Source organism: Nannospalax galili, unplaced genomic scaffold (genome assembly GCF_000622305.1).
Source record: "Nannospalax galili isolate Female #2095 unplaced genomic scaffold, S.galili_v1.0 scaffold275, whole genome shotgun sequence".
NCBI classification, from domain to species: domain Eukaryota; kingdom Metazoa; phylum Chordata; class Mammalia; order Rodentia; family Spalacidae; genus Nannospalax; species Nannospalax galili.
Genome location: NW_008335440.1, coordinates 445,133 through 464,581, shown reverse-complemented (window position 1 = coordinate 464,581; position 19,449 = coordinate 445,133). Strand labels below are relative to the sequence as shown.

The 19,449-nt window shown below is 38.4% G+C and overlaps 1 long non-coding RNA gene and 1 other non-coding gene across 2 annotated transcripts in view; both read right to left on the bottom strand.

Annotated features, from left to right (window-relative positions):
* LOC103731776 overlaps positions 1-19,191 on the bottom strand; it is a 37,521-nt gene extending 18,330 nt beyond the window's left edge. Inside the window, exon 1 of the long non-coding RNA XR_003849065.1 lies at positions 18,810-19,191. This is a non-coding gene — a long non-coding RNA (uncharacterized LOC103731776). The remainder of the gene's footprint in view (positions 1-18,809) is intronic.
* Positions 167-271, bottom strand: LOC115069868. The gene has a single exon (XR_003849102.1). It is a non-coding gene; the product is annotated as a U6 spliceosomal RNA (small nuclear RNA).
* Positions 19,192-19,449: the final 258 nt, after the last annotated feature.

The window sequence follows — 19,449 nt, the reverse complement described above, 5'->3', positions numbered from 1 at the left end:
GTCACCCTACCCCCTCTACACACTGACCATTCTGCTGACTCATCCACTCCACTCAAATGTACCTACACACACACACACACACACACGTGTGCACAGACACATAATCCAAATCCTGAAGTCCATTGCCATTCCTTATTTTAGTTATATTTATTTCTTAAAATCATTCAAAAATCTGGACTGTTTCACAAATTTGCAAGTAATCCTCACACAGTCACCACACTAATCTTACTGTTATCATTCCAACTTTAGTATATGTGTTTTCAAAGACTACAATGACTGCCTTTTCTTATGGTCATTTTCGACACACATCTCCTCCTTTATAACACATCATCTCCTCTATACCTACAATAGCCATCAGAACCTACATTGTTTTTCCAACAATTCAAAAAACTGGCAGATCCAAATCACCACTGATTTTCAGAACTACCTCACAGAACCAAATTCAATCATGTCCAATCACTTCATGATCTGTATATCAATGACCTTCAGCCCTCCACTTCCCAGTGCCAATCAGGCACCTAATGAAGGGCTGCTCCCACTGTGCAATATTTCTTAATCAATGCCGATTGTCCATTTTTACAGTCACTACCCTGAAGCACCAGACACCATCAATGATCCACAAAAACTGCCTCAGCTTTGAAAAACAAATATTAACCCCGAAAACAACTGTGCTCTCACGACAGAACAAATTTGGGGACAAAATGGAGGTGGTAAAATACACACACACACTGAAGCTATGTCCTCTATAGCTTTCTGATCTTAATCCTCAGAGCCAAAGACTGTAGGACAGGAATCCTCAGGTTGTATCAAAATATTTCATCCCCTCCAAATTTTCAACCTTAATGAAAAAAAATGTTGCCCACATATGAAAGACACCACACGGGGAAGCTGACCTTGGTTGCTGCATTATCTTGCTGACAGTTACCTCAGGTGGAGGCAACAGCCATCTCCAGCTGCCTCGCCTCTGAGCAGGACCTGCTGCTGCAGGGATTTAGCGTACTCCCCACCCCCAGCTTGTGCAAGTCAGCCAACGCAACATTCCAGCTACGCATGCGCGCATGTTTGCCACACTGCAGGGACTCATACATCTTCCCTGAACCTAATGAACTAGGGTAGGGGACAATAAACTTCAAACCTTTTGATAGCTGGTGCCTTAAGGGAGGGATGTCAGAAACCACTGTTAACCTGTGTTTAATTATCAGAGTTACCAATTAAAAATATATGTAAAATTACCAGGAAGAAATTGCTTTCCATGGTGTCTTGTAGGCATTAGTGACCACATAATTCTGATTTTTATTCACTCCTAAATTTCTCTATGCACTACACAGAAAGGTTGCTTGGAAAATAAAGTAATCCAAACTAAGTCAGTACAAATATGTCAGACACTTGAAACCCTGGCTGGAGAAAATTTCTCAAACTACAAAAATCTACATTATTCAAAAATACATGACTAATTTTACTTGTATTTTAAAATTTCTTACTATTTTAGACATACTGTGAGAACCCACCCTGAACACAGTAACTGCTGCTTTAATACAAGAGGTGAATTAGCCTATTTGGAAAATTCCCTATTCAGTTTGAAATCTTGGCAATTTAGATCCCTACCATAGATATAAAAACAAACAAAAATGAAAGTTGTTCCTGACAATTTAATGTCTATATATTCAAATTTTACCAATAACCAGTCATAACTAGAATTAAGTTGCAAAACTTAGCACTTTCAAGTGATACAATTGAAAAATTAAATATGATTTTTTGGACCTAGTTATATCCCTGTCCTCAGGACAATGACTATATATACGAAGAAGATATGCATAAGAGGTTACAGAATTTGATTTGAAAATGGAAAATCAGGCTATGTATTCTACAGTCAAGAAAGGGAAGGATCTACAAAAAGGAAACAGTGGCTTTCAAAACAAATTACAATTTTCTATCAGTAATGGGAGCTGCCTCAAACAGCCCATAAGTTACTGGGTTGGATTTACCCTCCAAAGCCTACACACAGGAACCCTGCCACTCCAGTTCACCAATGAACAAGAAAAGAGGGACACAGGGCAACTTCCATTTCTAAAAGGCAGCAACTAAAAACCCTGTCTTCTGTCTCTTTCAGTTCCCTAACCTCTACCTAGTTACTGTGAGGAGGGAGCTGCTGAGAACTTCACTAGTTAGAGCCTATGGAAATTGGGGAGGGGCAGGGCAAAGAGTAGCTTCTGTGGCAGCCTAGTGATGAATGACTACGCTTTTCCTGGGAGAGTGATGCACAATCCCCTACCAATCTACACCTTATAGAAGGAGGGAAGCATGTTCTCTCTTATGCTTGCCTAGCTGCACCAGTGCAGCACATTCAGGAGCTAGCAATGTGCAGTTGAAATTCCTGAAAGTTGCAACTGAGATGCTCATCCCCCACCAATGCTATACTGTGAGGAGGGGCTGACTGCTCCCCTCATGCGTTGTCTGTGAAGATTAATGTCTCTGCAGCTTCTGTCACCTTTGGGGAAACTCAAACTGCTCTATAAGGCACTGCCACCTTCTCCTGATCTTTGAATATACAGAACACATACTGCACAATTGTGCTCAATAACTATCCTATTCAGATTCTTTCCTCAAAGCAAAAGCAGCCAGTGCTCTTTGCTGCTGTGTCATCTCTACAGTCTTTATGTAAGAAATAATCTTTATTTATGTTTTGGTATTATTGAGACAGGGTCTTCCTGTAGCCCCAGGTGGCCTGAATCTTTCTATGTAGACCAGGCTGGCCTCAAACTCACAGATACCCACCTTCCTCTGCCTCCCAAGCGCTGACTTTCACAGCATTCTGTATTGAATATGCCCCATCCCACATACAAAATAAACAAACACAAAATAAGCAAAAGAAATAAGTTGAAGAGTATTTGTGAAAGATAGGCAACATTAACCTCTGACCTCCACATTTATATACATGCACACAAGAACATATATGCACATATGTAGACAAAGGCAATATATACATCACATAGCGTGATATAGCAATAGAGCTTTTAATGCTAAACATAGTCACAGTAGGGCTTGTTGACGGTTGTGCTCATTCATTAAAGGAGTGACAAGGAGGGTCACTGGACCCTCACCTGAGTATGCACCCACTCTTTCCAGCCACTCTTCCCAGCCAACTAGTCTTGGAAGAAAAAAGGAAAATGAGAAAGAACCCAATAGAGGGATGCTTTGGGGAGCCCTTGTCAAGAAACTCCAATGGACTCTCATATGAACATTTGAAAATTGCCCTGTTCCAATTTTTTTCTGGTTCCCTGTCTAGAACTTGTAATGCTATTTATTCTTGCCTTTACTTCTCCTTCACATCCCCTATTCATGATGCAAGGACTTTCTTTTCCCCTTACAGATAGGAGTTATGCAGTTTGGGAGTCTTTTAGTTAGACCCACTGAAGTGGGTACTCCAGGAACGGGTTTATTCAGCTTACAACTCCCAGGTCGCCAAAGAAATGTAGCCAGTTTCTTGGCTAAAAGTCAAAATGTCCTTGGGCCTGTTAGCCACACATTATTGTTCCAAAGGCTACAAATGTCAAAAGTATTTGAGAGCTTGTATCTAATCCTTAAAAGATTTCAGGGTTACCTCTTCAGAGGGGGGGATGTTGGAGGGGAGGGAGTGGGCATAGATTTGATCAAAACACCTTATATGCATATGTGAAATTCTCAATGAAGTTTTAGTAAAAATTAAAAACAAATATTTTTTAAATTATGTTTTTTTATTTTTTTGGTATATGAGTGTACTATCTGTATGTTGTTAGGCACACCCATTTCCTGCAATGCCCATGGAGGTCAGAAGCATGATGGAGGTCAGAAGAGGGCATCAGTTCCTGTGGAATTGTAGTTATGGATGGTTGTTGGTGACCGTGTGTGCTGGGAATCAAACCTGTGTCCTCTGCAAGAACAGCCATTTTCGAGGCATCTCTCCAGCCCCATGTAATAGAGTTTTGAAGAATGTATAGGGTGAATGCGTATATGATATCATTATTATTTTGATTACACATTTGAATGCATTTTTAAGCATGAGGGCTAAAGAAAGAGACAAACTCATGAAGAAAGCAAAATAAACTGAGGAGTATGAGTATGGACTTCTCAAAGAAGCTTGAGTATTTGGGGTTTTTTTGTCCTTATTGGTTGTGATGTTGGTGCTGGCACCCCATTTTTCTTATCTTCTGAATCACCACGTGGAAAGAAAACATTTGACCATAGCTCATCATTACAACAGCTCTGATGAGGAATAATCACCACAATGTATCAAAAAACAGATACAAGATACTTTACATTCACAGGTGTCATATATCTCAGGCTGGTCATATAGTGATCTTCCTTCCTCTACTTTCCAAATGATGTGGTTATAGGTGTGCACCACCAATCCCCATCACAGTCATTTTATAAAGACATTTCCCTCATTTAACCTGAAATGTTTGGAAACAATAATGCGAAATATGAAGAAAAAATATATTAGCGCTATAATCATCACATTAAACCTGTCAATTGAGAAGAAAATTCCAATGAATGTTACCAGAAAGAAATCTCATTCTTCATGCCTGTTCTGACGTTTTACAGTGCTTTTCTTCTTGACATTATACAATAGAATCACGAAGTATTTTTATTTGGATTTTTAGGGGTGAGAAACAAGGTTTCTTGTAGTCCAGGCTGGCCTCTGACTGAGAATGACTATAAATTCTAGGTCCTGTTACCTCTACAGTCAAAGTGCTGGGATTATAGGTGTGCTACTCTGCCTGACTTACAAGGACTGTTATGTTCAATTGTTTATGAAATTCACATACCTATCTAATAGTTTTTATTTTTAATTTTCACTCAAATTCTGTTACATTTATATAGTGCTATTTATTAATTGATTCTATTATATAGTTTTTACTACTAAAATCATATTGCTATCCATTATTAAATATGATTGTGCCACCAAGCCTGACAACCTGAGTTCAATTCCTTAGTCCCACATAGTGGAAGTAAAGAAGTGACTCCCACAAGTTGTCCTCTGACCTCCACATACACATAGTGGCATGTGTTCATCACCCACACAATAAAAACACACAGTAAAAAGTTAACATTTAAATATAAGACTTCACATTGCAATTTTTTAATAATCTATATGTCAAAGAAAATTGTGAGGTGTTGTGATGCTTGAATATATATATATGTATATATATATATATATACATATATATATATATATATAAAATCAGGGAGCATGTACTTGAATGTTCCTAGCAATAGCATTATTGGTAACTGAAGATTAGCAGTAACCCAATATTCAGTTAGAAAAGTTATGTTCACTTCATGGAAGCATGCAGGAAAGACTACTGACCAAGACAACTCCATGGGGGACAGCAGTTTATGGGGGTGGGGGCTCAAACTGCTGGTCTTCCTCCCGGGGAATCAGAGAGACCACAGCCAGCAGCACAAGTCAGACATGGTTTAGAGGTAGTTAGATGCCTGGTAATTTCCATCAGATAGGCTGGGCAGTTTAGCTTGGGATTGGTTTCTCATCAGATAAGCAAAAGGACTTCCCTGGGCTAAGTGTGGACCCATAATTTTAGAATATTGGGAGCTGAATTGCCATTTTAGGAGTCTGTCAGGAAACTAATATCCACTATGAGAAAATCATGGCATATCAACAGACACACATAGATAGGATAAAACTGAAGTGCAGCATTGGAGATTTTTCTCTTTTAGTAGAGAAGATTGGAGAGGGAAACTAGAAATTTAGGGAGAGAGATGCATCATCTCATTTTGTTTTGTTTTGCTTGAGACAGGGTCTCCCTGTAACCCCTGGAAGCCTGAAACTTGATATGCAGACCACAATGGCCTTGATCTTACAGACATCAGCCTGCCTCTGGTGCCCTAGTGCTGTCATTTAAAGTTGTGCACCTTCAAGCAAGCAATCATATATTTCTTTTCTTTTTTTCCTTTTTTTTCTCTTTTGAGACAGGGTCTACCTGTAGCCCCAGCTGGCCTGGAGCTCACTATGTAGACAAGTTGGTCATGAAATCATAGAAATCTGTCTGCCTCTGCCTCCCTTAAGTGCTGGGATTAATGTTGTGTACCACCATGCCTGGCCTAATTCCTTTGACTTGGGAATTAGCTTTATATATGTAAAGCAGTCCTATTCTCTGGCATTTTTTAAAACCACATATAAGTTATAAAATTTAAAAAACAGGAACATGAGAGGTGGCACACACATACAACCACAGTGATCAGGAGGCAAACATGGGTGGATCTTCATGATTTTGAGGCCATGCTTCTTTACAAAGAACATTTCAGGTCAAGCAAAGTCACACAGTGAAACACTGTATCAAAAAATATTTTAAAAAAATGTTCCAGGTGCCAAGAAACATACTTTTTAAAGACTATTATTTTTAATTTTGGTCTTTTTGAGACAGGGTCTTCCTGTAGCCCCATCTGGCCGGGAACTGAGTATGTAGACCAGGCTGGCCTTGAACTCAGAGATTTGCCTGCCTCTGCCTCCTGAGTGCTAGGACTAAAGGTGTGTGCCACCATGCCCCACAAGAAACATACTTTTAACTTCTAGGTTTCACAACATTGAAATCTTTAAAGAGATTTTGGGTTGTGAATGCTTAATCTCATATTCCAACTCTAGTACTACCATTGTGAGCCCCCAAAAGGCAGAAGAAACATTGCATGAACTCAGGCCAAGTATGTTTTAGCTTCCCTTGGTTTTCAGTCACTCTTTCAGCCTGGATTCTCACAGAACACCAAGAAACACATTCAGCTTGTTGCTTACATTCAGACCAACCATCATGACTCAAGCTTCTGTACCACAACTATTACCACACTTACCTAATAACAAGTGGAGATCTCCTAAAATTAATAGAAAGAAGACCCTCTTCAAACACAGAACAAATGGGCACTAGATCCACTCTGCAGGAATACCTCCTAGGAGGCATACCTCACAGATCTTGTGGTTTATAGGCAATAAATGCATCCACCTGTGTAAGCACTTACAATAGCTGTTTCCATGAGTGAGCCTTGCTGTATACTCTACTCACCTGATTTGTGTTTATCTTCTGAAATGTTGCTCTATTTGCTTTCACAAAGTTAAACTGGAAGTTTCAGTTCCAGAAACTATGAGCCTTATGTGGTCCTGTTTACATGTAAGCCTAACAGAAGAGCCTTGGGTGTCTAGAATATTAGGAGTGTCCTTAGGTCCGTGTTTCTTCCATAACTTAGGAAAATCCCTTACAAGCAAATAGTTAAAAGTTCTACCCATTGGTTAGATGATCTATGGTAGAAAGGAAAGATCAAATACCTTAAGGAATACTCATGGCTTTGTTTTCAAGTCCTATGAACTGAACTCAGTATCTCAACTAAGTTCAAAAAAGGCTTTGATACTGTCAGCCACCCCTCAATCCTAGGGGTACTCAGTACGAATCCTTGCCTATTTGGAAGGCAGGTAAGGATAGAAGCTATGTAACTTTTGAGAATAAACCTCAAGCTGCAGCTGACTTAGAAGAGCCACAGTGTTAGCTACAAAATGCAATATAAGCTCGGCTTTTCTGTTGATAATTGACATTTAGAAGCCTGTCTCTGCCAGTCATTGTCAAACTGTGAGGAACATAGGAATTAGTATGAATTTTGATATAGTAAAATTGGAATTGAATTTATAACTCTAGCCCACTATTTGGTCCTCTACTCGTCCCTCACCTTGTGAGGAGTATATAAAATAATCATGTATTTTATATCTTATTCATTCCTAATACATTCTCAAATTTGGTATATTATGGTGATTTTTGTCTACTAAGTAGAGAACTGCCATCCTACAAGGAGTGCTACTTCTTTCAGTTTGATCCTGATATCACCACTGACACTTTATAAAATGCTATATCAAATCTACCAAACTAGAGCCTGTGAATTACAAAGCCTAGAGTTGAGGTTGTACCTTGTATTTGAACAACTCCCAAGTGAAGATAATGTACTTTCAACTGGGGGAATATTGCCAGAAGACTATTAAAATCAAGTAGAACCACAGGAGAAAAATCAAATATCCAATACTAGTGAAAGGATCTAATTTTATAGTTATAAATAAAATTATAATTGTATGAGCAAGATGAGATATGTTTATGATTAAGAAAATATATGTATAGCATGTAGAGGAGTTCATTATTTAAAGAAAATGTACATGTTAGTGGAAGGTAGGGAGGGAAAGGATAGAAATTTTAATAAGTTTGGTTATTTAAGACAAATTATCTTCTACAGTAACAAAGCCAGGAAAATCTGTGGAAGAAATGTCATTAAAGGAACATTTTCAAGATCTTTTAGAGTGGTATGCACTAGGCTTTAGTCTGAGGCTGTGGAGGGGAGATCCAGGAAAAGCTGGGAGGTCTTTGGATGAAACAGAGGGATAACTACCAGTAGCTGAGACAAAGGTGTTTGAGGAGTTGGATGGTCTCTGAGGTGAGAAAGAGCAGAACTACACGATTGTCAGGGTGGAGGTTTCAGAGGAGCTGGGTGACTGAACCTATTAGAAGGTGCAGAGAAGGTGTTTAATTAAATTTTAGTCAATTTCAGAGCCTTTTACTAAGACTGAGCATTTTCCAATTGTAGCAGAGACCCTGCTGAGATGATAAAGAATACCCCACAATGAATATTAGCTCTTTTACATCTGTCATCATCCCCACATTATATAAGGTTGCTGTTGCCTACATATACATATATCCCTCTGATACTTTAATAATTATCCATCCACTGACCTCCCTAAATTTCCTTGATTTTAACTTCCTACTTGCCTATGCTCTACTCTGTGTTGAGCCCCCTCCTCCCTCCCACCTTCCAGCTCCATGGCAATTCTGTTTTAGTGCTTAGTTTTAACATGCATTGATTAGAGATGCATGTGCCAACATCTCAGTGTTAGGAGCAAAAACAATGAGTCTTTCTGTAAGAAACTATATTTTTAAAATGAAATGGAGATCTTTTTGTAAAGGTTAAAAACTCATTCAATTTTATGTCTTACAGGGCTTATACTGAGTTCGATATTGTATAACTGTATTGAAAATTACTAAAAATTTTATAGCCACTTTTGAAAGAGCTGTATCTTTGCTCTGAAAACTGTTATTGAGTATATTAAAGCTATAATGATATGGTTCTTCTAAAACGATAAAAAATATTTTTAAAATGTAGGAAAAAGCAAAAAAAAATATAACTGAGTGCTAGAAATGGAGGCACACAACTGTTAATTCGAGCACTTGGAAGGCAGATGGAAGACCATTGCCACAACTGTAAGGTGAGTTTGATATACACAGCAAGTTCCATGCCAGCCTGTTCTCCATAATGAGATACAGTCTTAATAATACAACTCTGCCTAAAAAGTATCATTGGAAAGCTTATAAATACCATATACAGAAAAAGCACAGACACTTGCATAACATACAGAAAAAGCACAGACACTTGCCTCAGTAATGATATGTTATGTAAAACCACATGATCCTTTAAGAGGAAATTGTGTGGCACTAGAGAAAATATGCACTGGGAGCCCTTTTCTCTGGCCTCTGCATTATATCAATTTTCATAGAAAAATAATACGATAGAATTAAATGGAAATTTTGTTTAAAACGTATCTCTTTTAAAGAGTAAAACAAAAAAAATTAAAGGACAGCACATAAAGAATTATGTTTACAGAAAACTGTAACAGCACAACTACAAAATTCATACCATTGTTACATAAACAAGATTTGTTTATAGACTTCTAGTTCAAGATCTAAAGAAACAAGCAAAAGGTTAAACAGGCAATTGTTTATTCTATTATTTGTTGTGTTTCATTGTTATTTTCAAGAGCGAGTCTTATTTACCTGGCTATGTAGAGGTTAGCTCTGACCTCCAACTATTGCCTCCACCAATCTTCGCAATTTAAAAATTGGCACTGCAAACGCTTACATTATGTGGACGGGAGATTCTAATTCATGTTTTAAAACACTGATCCAGGGGCTGGAGAGATGGCTCAGCGGTTAAGAGCCCTAACTGGTCTTGCAGAAGACTCTGGTTCGAATCCCAGCTCCCCACTTGGCAGCTAACAACTGTCCATAACTCCAATTCCAGGGGATACTACAGCCTCTTCTCTCCTGCTTGGGCATTGCACGATGGGTGCACTTACCTACATACAGGCAATACAAGCATACACATAAAATAAAAATAATAAATAAAAAATATTAAAAACAAAACAAAACACTGATCCACTGGCACATTGGAGCCCGCTCGTAAAACCAGCACAAAGCAGAGGTTACAGCGTACCGCAGGTATTAGACCAGCCTGCGCTACAAACCGGTGCTCATTACAAAAACAAAAACAGTCCCACAAAATGCCAGACAAATAATTTAATCTGTACAAATGGTTACAGTTTTTCACAGAACTGCGGAATGTAAGAAGTTTGGCCAATGCGGGCCGCCGTTGCCCTAGCCATTCACGTCACATTCCCTTTAGAGCCTGCCCCAAAGGCATCTGCGCTGAAAGATGATGTATTTCCGGTTTGTGCTCCGCTCTTCAGAGGGCGTTGTGTTCTTTCCTTCTCTATCCTAATCCCTCTTTAGCTAAGCAAATTTATTTCTGCAGAATGATGCCCATCGGATTCAGGGAGGCAGGCGGACGTGCCGTGGTGGAGTCTCACTTGGTTTTTACTCCCAACGCAAGGGGAAGCCTGCTCCTCACCTTGGGGCATCAGAACCTAGTCTCATTTATTCGGGAACTGGTCTAGGTGCGTGGGTGCGGACATAGGCCTTCATTTTCAGTCATTAAAATGCTTTCAAAACAACTTCTTATGGCCAGGAGTGAAAAAAATAACTCTTAAGACATGGAATGATGTTCTACCGCTGACTATTAATAATCACGATAGGAGATGAAGTGGTAAAGTTTTTGCCTAGAAGGCATGACACTCTGTCACCTTAAAAGGTATGATGGTGTGTGACTGTAGTAATAGCAGTCAAGATGATGGAGGCAGGAGAATCAAAAGTTTAAGGTTATCTTCCAATGTATGACAGTTCAAAGGCCAGCCTGGGATATATGAATCTAGGGTTATAGGAGCATCCTGTCATAGTCTCTCTCTCTCTCTCTCTCTCTCTCTCTCCCTCCCCCTCCCTCCCTCCCTCTCCCTCTTTCCCTATCTCTATCTAGCTCTCTCAAAAACAAAAAAAGCAACAAAAAAACCCTGAGATAGATGTAGTCCTGATGTCTGCAATTGACTGTTAACAGGATTAACAGTACCAGTAAACATTACAGTCCAAAATATAATAATTTATCATCATAACTACATGACATGAAAACAAAGTTACAGTAAATGATACCATTTCTAAAAATGGTGTGAATATCACTTAATATTTAAAACTGTGTGCCTAAGTTGCATCCTCCATCAATTGAAGTGCAGTATACACACACACACACACACACACGCACACACACACACCCCATATGGGGGAAGACTCGAACTATGCAAGAAACCAAAGGACAAACACTATATGATCTCACTTGTATGGGGTAACCTCAAATTCAATAGAAGCAAGGGTAGACTGCTGGTTACCTGTGTCTGAGCATGGGTTGGGGAAATGTTAGTTTAAGGATACAAATTAGATTGGGGCAGTTGTGTGTACAGGAACTCCACTCTCATTACTTTTGGGGGCAATGTAGCTGGGGAAATAGGATGACTGCAGGGTTTTATGTGGGCCACTGTTGCTGGTCTATTGATGGTTGAAGTCTACTCTGAAATAAAAAGATGTTCCAAAACCTGTTAATTTGACTGGAACTATGGATTATGTGCAATTGCAAAAGGACAGCAAGCAATCCAGAGACTTATAGGGGTATAGGTCAAGGGACAATAGGCTGGCCTCTGTTGTAAGCAGTCCAACTGACAAGAGAGGGCAAAGAGTCACTGAGATGACAGTGTGCATGAGAGAGGGGGAATTACAACTGGAATTAGAGATGACATCTCATAACAGTTACTGAAAGGGAAGGTGAAGTGGAAGAAAACTAGGCTAAAAACATTATTTTGAATTTTATGGTAAGAAAATACATATATTTGTCCTATTTCTCAGCCCCTGATTTTGATGGTATTAAATAGGGTGGTGGTGTAGCATAGTGGTTAAGGTTTTCTTTACTCTGCACAAGGCACTGGATATAATCCTTGGAATTGGCAAAAGAATAGAAAAGGGCTCCAAAGATGGCACAGATTTATAGATTAAATGAAGACAAGAGCAAGCTCCTGAGCACTTGCTCCAAGCATGCATGTAAAGACTCATCACTTGCAAACAAATGTGTAAATATATCCTCAGGGAATTCACTGATAAGGTTAACAGCTTTAGGCAAAGTCTCAAGAAATTGTTAATCTCTTGGTCTGTAAAACTATGGGGCTGCATGTTCTATACGGAAACGAGGTAGAAAAAAATTAGTAGTGTAATCACAGCACTTCTATCCAGAAATTCTGGCATGGCTCACACACTGCTATGGTGAACCATTCCCTGATAGATAGTATCATCATAGCCCTGTGGGGGTGCCTGGCTATCAGAGGGGCTTTGTCTTGGAATGCTGTGCCTCTCAGAAAGAAAGAGATTTTTTATTTATTTTTTTGTCCTGTGAGTAGGTAGTGAGTGTGGACTTCTAGATACTCATTTCTAGGGACTGAATATCATATTTTCATGCCCAAATATACAATAACATAAATACTCTTTTCCCAGATTCCAGATTTCATCCTTTTCCAGCATGGTGATGAACATCATGTGGGCTGCAACTTGCAGAAACAGGGCAAGAAAAAACTGTGATATTTGAAACTAAGTTGTAATATACTGCAAAACAAGGAATCTGAGAAAGACAAAGGGAAAAGCCAGAGATACAGTTATACTAAAAAAGAGCCAATCTGGTGAGAACTGCTGAAAGCAGGTATGAAGATAGGAAGAAGAAACAACAGCCTAATACACTGTAATCTATAGCAAGTCCTAAATCAGAGCAACTATTAGCTCTAAATTATTGACACTGACTCTGCAAGGAATGTTTGAGAGGAGAAGAGATGCATACTGAAATGTATGGTTCAATGTGAGGCCCTGTAGAAACAGTAAAACTTTCAAAACAGTTTGACTATGGTGAATACATAGGCCAAATACACTGTGCAGGATGATCATACATTTTCGGGCCCTCCCCTTTAGTTAGATATACCCATTCTTTTGAGAAGAGCATGGCTACTATCATATATGGGACCTGTTCCACCACCCCATAGTGGAGGAGCATATCCCCAATCCCAGAGATCATTTAAGTGTGGATATCCTGGGAGCTGAAATCTAAGCAACTGTAGTTTACCAGGTAAGTTCTGTTTCCAGGTGACAGTAATAAAAGCTGTTCTATAGGGACAAGCTATGTATGGGAAGATGGAGTGACTCAAACAATGACATCTTACAAACTGGACAGCATACAGCCTATAGATTTCATGCACTGCAGCACAGATTTTATATATATATATATGTATATATATATATATGTATATATACCCCAGCACTCAGGAGGCAGAGGCAGGCGGATCTCTGTGAGTTCAAAGCCAGCCTGGTCTACATAGTGAGTTCCAGGACAGCTGGGGCTACAGGGAGACCCTGTCTCAAAAAGACCCCCCAAAATTTATTGGAATCTTTCAAACTTTTTTTGTAATTTTATTATGCAGTTCTCCATTATGATCTTTGTAGATGACAAAATTGTATCCCAATGTCAAAAGGTTAGACATGCCTGCAATTCACATCAAAGTTACAGCTACTCTTCAGGTTCTAGAGAATACAGAGGATACATTTTACACAGAGTCCTTAGACTGTCTCTAGATGGCCAATGAGAAAGCTTGATGGTACTTTGAGGATGATATTTGCCTAACACAAACTAAAAATGAAAACCAGCCACACATTCTTGTGTCCCAAATCTGCCTCAATATTGAAAAGGCTTACTACTTCCTTAGGGGAAACTTGTAATATTCTGAACTAACAAACAACTTTGTGCAACATTCTTCATTCCAAAGTCTCTAGACAAGTTAGGCTTTACCTGTGAGACCCCTTCATGTTCTCCAGAAGTGCTTACCTACCTATTATTTAACATCATTTAATTGCTAATGAAAGTACTATTATGTGATGTGCAAATATTTACTGGGAACATGTAAGGACTGTAAGGAATGGGCAATGCTAAAACAATGGTGCTGAAGAAGAAGAAAAATGTGTACTCAAACAGTAAAAGGCAAAAGATTTATACATTTGGAAGATAAATCATAGTATCAAACAATTATTAAGAGGAAAACACAGTATGTTTTAGTGACACAGAAAGGAATGAGCTGGAGGCTTTGACTGAGAAGTGGTACAAACTTTGTCCAGATTACAGATCAATGCCACTTGGAGTTTTCCAAGCTCTAAGGTAAATAGATGCTCTAACCATACAATGTTAAGAGGAGTAAAAGGTGCTTACTCTGTTAAGTTTTTTTTTTTGATTGATAGCCTGCTTACCTGCCTTAGCAAAAAATAATACTCTGATTATGGGGAACACATGTTTTCAGCAAAACGTGCATTTCCCTCTCTTACATCTAGTTGCATATTTGTACAACTTAAATGTCTTTTGAGCTCTGTATAATAGACTATAGATTTATTTCTTACTTAGATTTACTTTTTTGTGTAGGTTTTGCCTGCATGGAAGCTAGTACAACAGTGTTCTGCAATGCCCATGGAGGTCAGAACAGGAGACTGATCTGGAACCGGAGTTACAGACGATTGTTATTCACCATGTGGGTGCTGGCAACCAAACTCAGGTCCTCTGTCAGAGCATCCACTGCTACTAACCACTGAGCGATCTCTCTAGCCCCTTATACCAAGAGATTTAAACAGCCCATATACCATGTATCATTTCCAGTGAAACCCTATTAAATAAAACTGGGGGATTGGGACCCATTCTTGGTACACAAATGAGTCTGATGTGGATGAGTCACACAGATAATCTGCTGTGGAAATTCCATTGACCATGTATAACATATGAATGGAAATATGAATGGGATATAGCACCCAATGGGAAGCTTCTTTAGCTATCTGGTTACAGATTATGAAGGACACACACCTAGCAGTTTGGTTTATTGTATCTTGGAGTGTGGGTATGTAAATGGAAAGAATATAAGTGATCTATAATTGAAAGGCAATCATAGGGTGAGGGGAATGAACTATGAATATACTTGGAAATCTTAAAGCAGTATTTAACACAGAACTAAGCAGAGCAGGTCACTAATGATCATCACTGAGTAAACATGCAGGAGCAGACATTTCTTAGCCTACACAGTTGCATCTGAAGATGCATTTTCATCAGTCCCACAACACACAGGGAGTAACACATATAATAAGTAGAAGAAGAAGGCATATTTCAGGAAAAAAAAATTCTTGATAGAATTCTGTTCATTAAAAAGCTCCAGATTTGGTTTTAGTAGAACTTGTACTGATTTTAAACAAAACCCATGCAATGGGAAATTTCTTATGAAAGCCTCATGTAAGAGCCCACTGTAAGTTACTTGCTCATAGAACATGCTGGCTTGAGATGGAACTCTACTCCAAAAGGAGTGGATGGCCTAATTTGGTGCTCTTTTTGTCCCATAATGCTTATACAGGGAGTTCTGAGATGGGATCTGGTGTGAAACAATGACTGAAGTAAGAACATGCCCAGTGATTACCATATTGGGCATCATTTTAGTAAGTGTGCAGACAAGTTATGCAGCCCTGAGGGGGTGTGATCTCTAGGTAGTCTTCCTGCCTGAGGCTCCTTTGTGGTGGAATTTCAGGCAAGGTATCTTCAGTTTTCTTCTATTGTAATGATAAAATATTCTGATAAAAAGCAAGTTAAGAGGGAAAGGTTCAAGGTTCAAGGATACACTCTATCATGTCAGGGAATTCAACATAACAAAAATTTGATGTTCTGGAAGAGGGGGCCAAAAGGTTGTAACAGACAGAGGTGGTAGATAAATAGAAGGAAATGGTGACAAAACAGGGCAATTATACAAATGAACCCATAGCACTTGTGACAGAATGCACAAGATATGGATAAGCTCAAGCTAGACAAAACTCCAGCTTTAGGGAGGGGGTAAAAAGAGACCCCATCCCTAGATGAATAACAACTATTGGCAATTGATAGCTCCTGGGAGATGAGACTTAGTTGATTGCCATGCTGATTCGGTTGACCAGTATCCATGCAGTTGGCTCATGCCCAAATGCATTTGTGAACACAGATTAAACACTGTAGGCTTTAAAAATAATAGAAGACATGGAGTGAAGGTGGTAATGAGGTAGGGGTGCAACTGAGAGGACATAGGTGAGAGGGTCTGAATATGATCATGGTACAGTCTATGAAATTTTCAAAGAATCAAAAATATTAAGACAAGAAAGAAGGTATTTGTTATATGAGAAACACCAAAATCATAATAAAAACTATAAACTATTTAAAAAGAACAGAAAATTTCATTTAGGCCAGAGATCCTTCATGAAATCTATTGTATAACACACTGATTATTGTTATAAAGAGTATAATATACTGGGCATGTCTGAGAGTAGAGGTTAAGTATTCTTACTACACACACACACACACACACACATACACACACACATGACAAACTCACCATATTAAATAATGTGTGATGGTTAGCCTTAATTATAAATGAGTGTTTTAAACACAACCTGTTTCTGTTAGAATGTCGCTAAATATTAACTGCTAGGAGTATATCAACCCTCAAAATTAGCTGCACCCTCCAGCAAACAATCCAGACATAAAAAGTTACATTACAAGGAAGAACATGTTGCCTGCTTGTTTTTGATTCTTCCTGAAAAAAAAAGTCTATCACTGATGTTGCCATCTCCCAGCTTCAGAATCCAGCTTCTTTGTTTTTCCAATATTGGCTTTCCAAGTACTTTATTCTTGGTCATCAGCATTAGATTGGGAATACCAAGCACCCAGCTTCATGGGCTGAGTTTCTGTCAGGTGCTCAGTTTCTTAAGTATTCAAATGGCAATGGTTAGACAACTCAACCTATGCAGATGAAAGCCATTCTAGTAAATATCCTTTTATAATATGTGTAAAAAATCCAGAGTCTACCAGCACAATGATTAAATGGATAAAGGCTAAATGGATAATTGCCAAATCTGATTATTTGAGTTTCATCCCTAGACCCCACAGTGGAAGGAGAGAACTGTGACCTTCAAATTGTCCTCTGATTGTCACACATGTGCTTTGGCATGCACCCCCTACACAAAATACATAATTGTTTTCCAATTATTTAAATGGCCTTCATAGCTATAAAGATTGATCAAGAGAAAATGTTGTTGTCCTAGCCTTGAGACCTGAGTGTGATCTTCAGAGCCCATGTGAAATAGACACAATTGATTCCATACAGTTGTCCTCTGACCTTCACACACACACCTTATGACAAGGGTACCCACATATATACCTTTTGCATACACATACATAATAGTAACACAAATAAAATTTAAACATTAATTCAGAGGATTCCAAAAACAAACAAAATTTGCCATTTTCACTTAGTAAGAATTTATAGAGCTGTAATTAAAAAACTGCTATGTTCATAAGATTGTATAACCCATGATCAAACAAATACTTATTAATAGCATGTAACTAAACAATTACTGAAAATCATACATTTCAGCACTTAATTGAGATATACACTTTTTTTGTTTGTTTTGAGATAGAGTCTTACTATGTAGCACTGTCTGGCCCGAGACTCACTTTGTAGACCAGACTGGCCTTGAAATCACAGAGTTCTGCCTGCTTCTGTGTCTCAAGTGTTGACATAAAAGGCCCCTTGCCAATGTGCCAGGCCAACATTAGTAGTTCTTAAACCTGCGTTTTCAATAGTTAAGAAAGCCTATTTATCTTTTCTTTTAAATGATGTATACCTTACAGAAATGTGATTGATCATACTTTTTTTTTTTGGCCTTTTTGAGACAGGGTCTCCCTGTAGCCCCCAGCTGGCCTGGAACTCACCTTGTAGACTAGGCTGGCCTTAAATTCACAGAGATCTACCTGCCTCTGCCTCTCAAGTGCTGGGACTAAAAACATGCACCACTGTGACCAGCAATAGATCATACTTTCATACAGAAATTTCAGACTTTTTGGATTTCAAAAAATAGAGAACAGGATCTGGTGGTTGGAGACTTGGGAAGTTAGTGTGGAAATTCTCAAGGACTAAATGAGAATATTTTTAAAAGAAAAATTGATTTTAAAAAGCTTCTCTACAGCAAAGGTGAGAACAGAGTGAAGAGGCAGTTTGGAGAACAGGAGTCAGTCTTTGTTATACACATATATGATAGTGGACTAATATACAAAGTACACAAAAAACTATGTATCAAGTATCAATCCACCCAATCAGCAAAAGCACTGGTGAAATGCACAATTTTCAAAAGATGAAGTACAAATACTCTATGTACATGAAAAAATGTTCAACATTAGTAGCCATGGATGAAATTCAAATTCAAACTATGTTGAGAATTCATCTCAGTGTTGTCAGAATAGCAAGCTTTAAGGAAACAACAACAAATGCTGAAAAGGCCAGGGTTGGGGGTAGTGGCATATACTCTCCTGGTGGACACTGGTAGAAATGTAAATTAGTACACTTATTATTGAAAAAATAAATCTTCATAAGATGAATAAAATTGGTATATATACACATGAAATTTTTTTCCATTGAAATGAATTAATTTATGTCTTTGTCATGAAAATGAATGTGACTAGAGATTTTCTATTTATTTATTTTATGTATTCAAGTATATTACCTGAAGGTATGTTGTGACTGCAGTGCCTGCAGAGGTCAGAAGATGATGTCTGATCCCCTGAATCTGGTGTCAGAGAAGGTTGTGAGCTGCAATACGGGTGCTGGGGATCGAACTTGTGTCCTCTGCAAGAGCAGTCTGTGCTCTTAACTGTTGAGCTTTCTTTTCAACTCCTGAGATTTTTATATTAAACCAAGTCATGCTCAGAAAGACAAATATTACATTTTCTTCTCATTTGTTGAACCTATATTTTACACACAAAGAAACACATGCATATGACATGAAAACAGATGCAAAATTGAGGTGGGAAAGGAGAGAGTCAATATGGGGTATGTGGGGTACATGAACAAGATGCATTATACAGTGTTATAAAAATATTCTTATGAATCTCATTACCACATACAAGGAACATATGCCAATTAAAAACTAAATCTACATTTAGTGCACTTTATAGAAATTGAAACTTTAACAGAAACCTCAAGACATTCAAAAATTCCAGTATGGAGAGGGAAGGTGGTCAAGAAGTCCAAGCTTCTGATAGTTGGTAACCATCAGGAGAGGAAGAGTCAGTTTCTTTTTCTTTTTTATTACTATTTAATATGCATGAGTGTTTTGCATGCATGCATGAGTGTAAGAGCAGCTC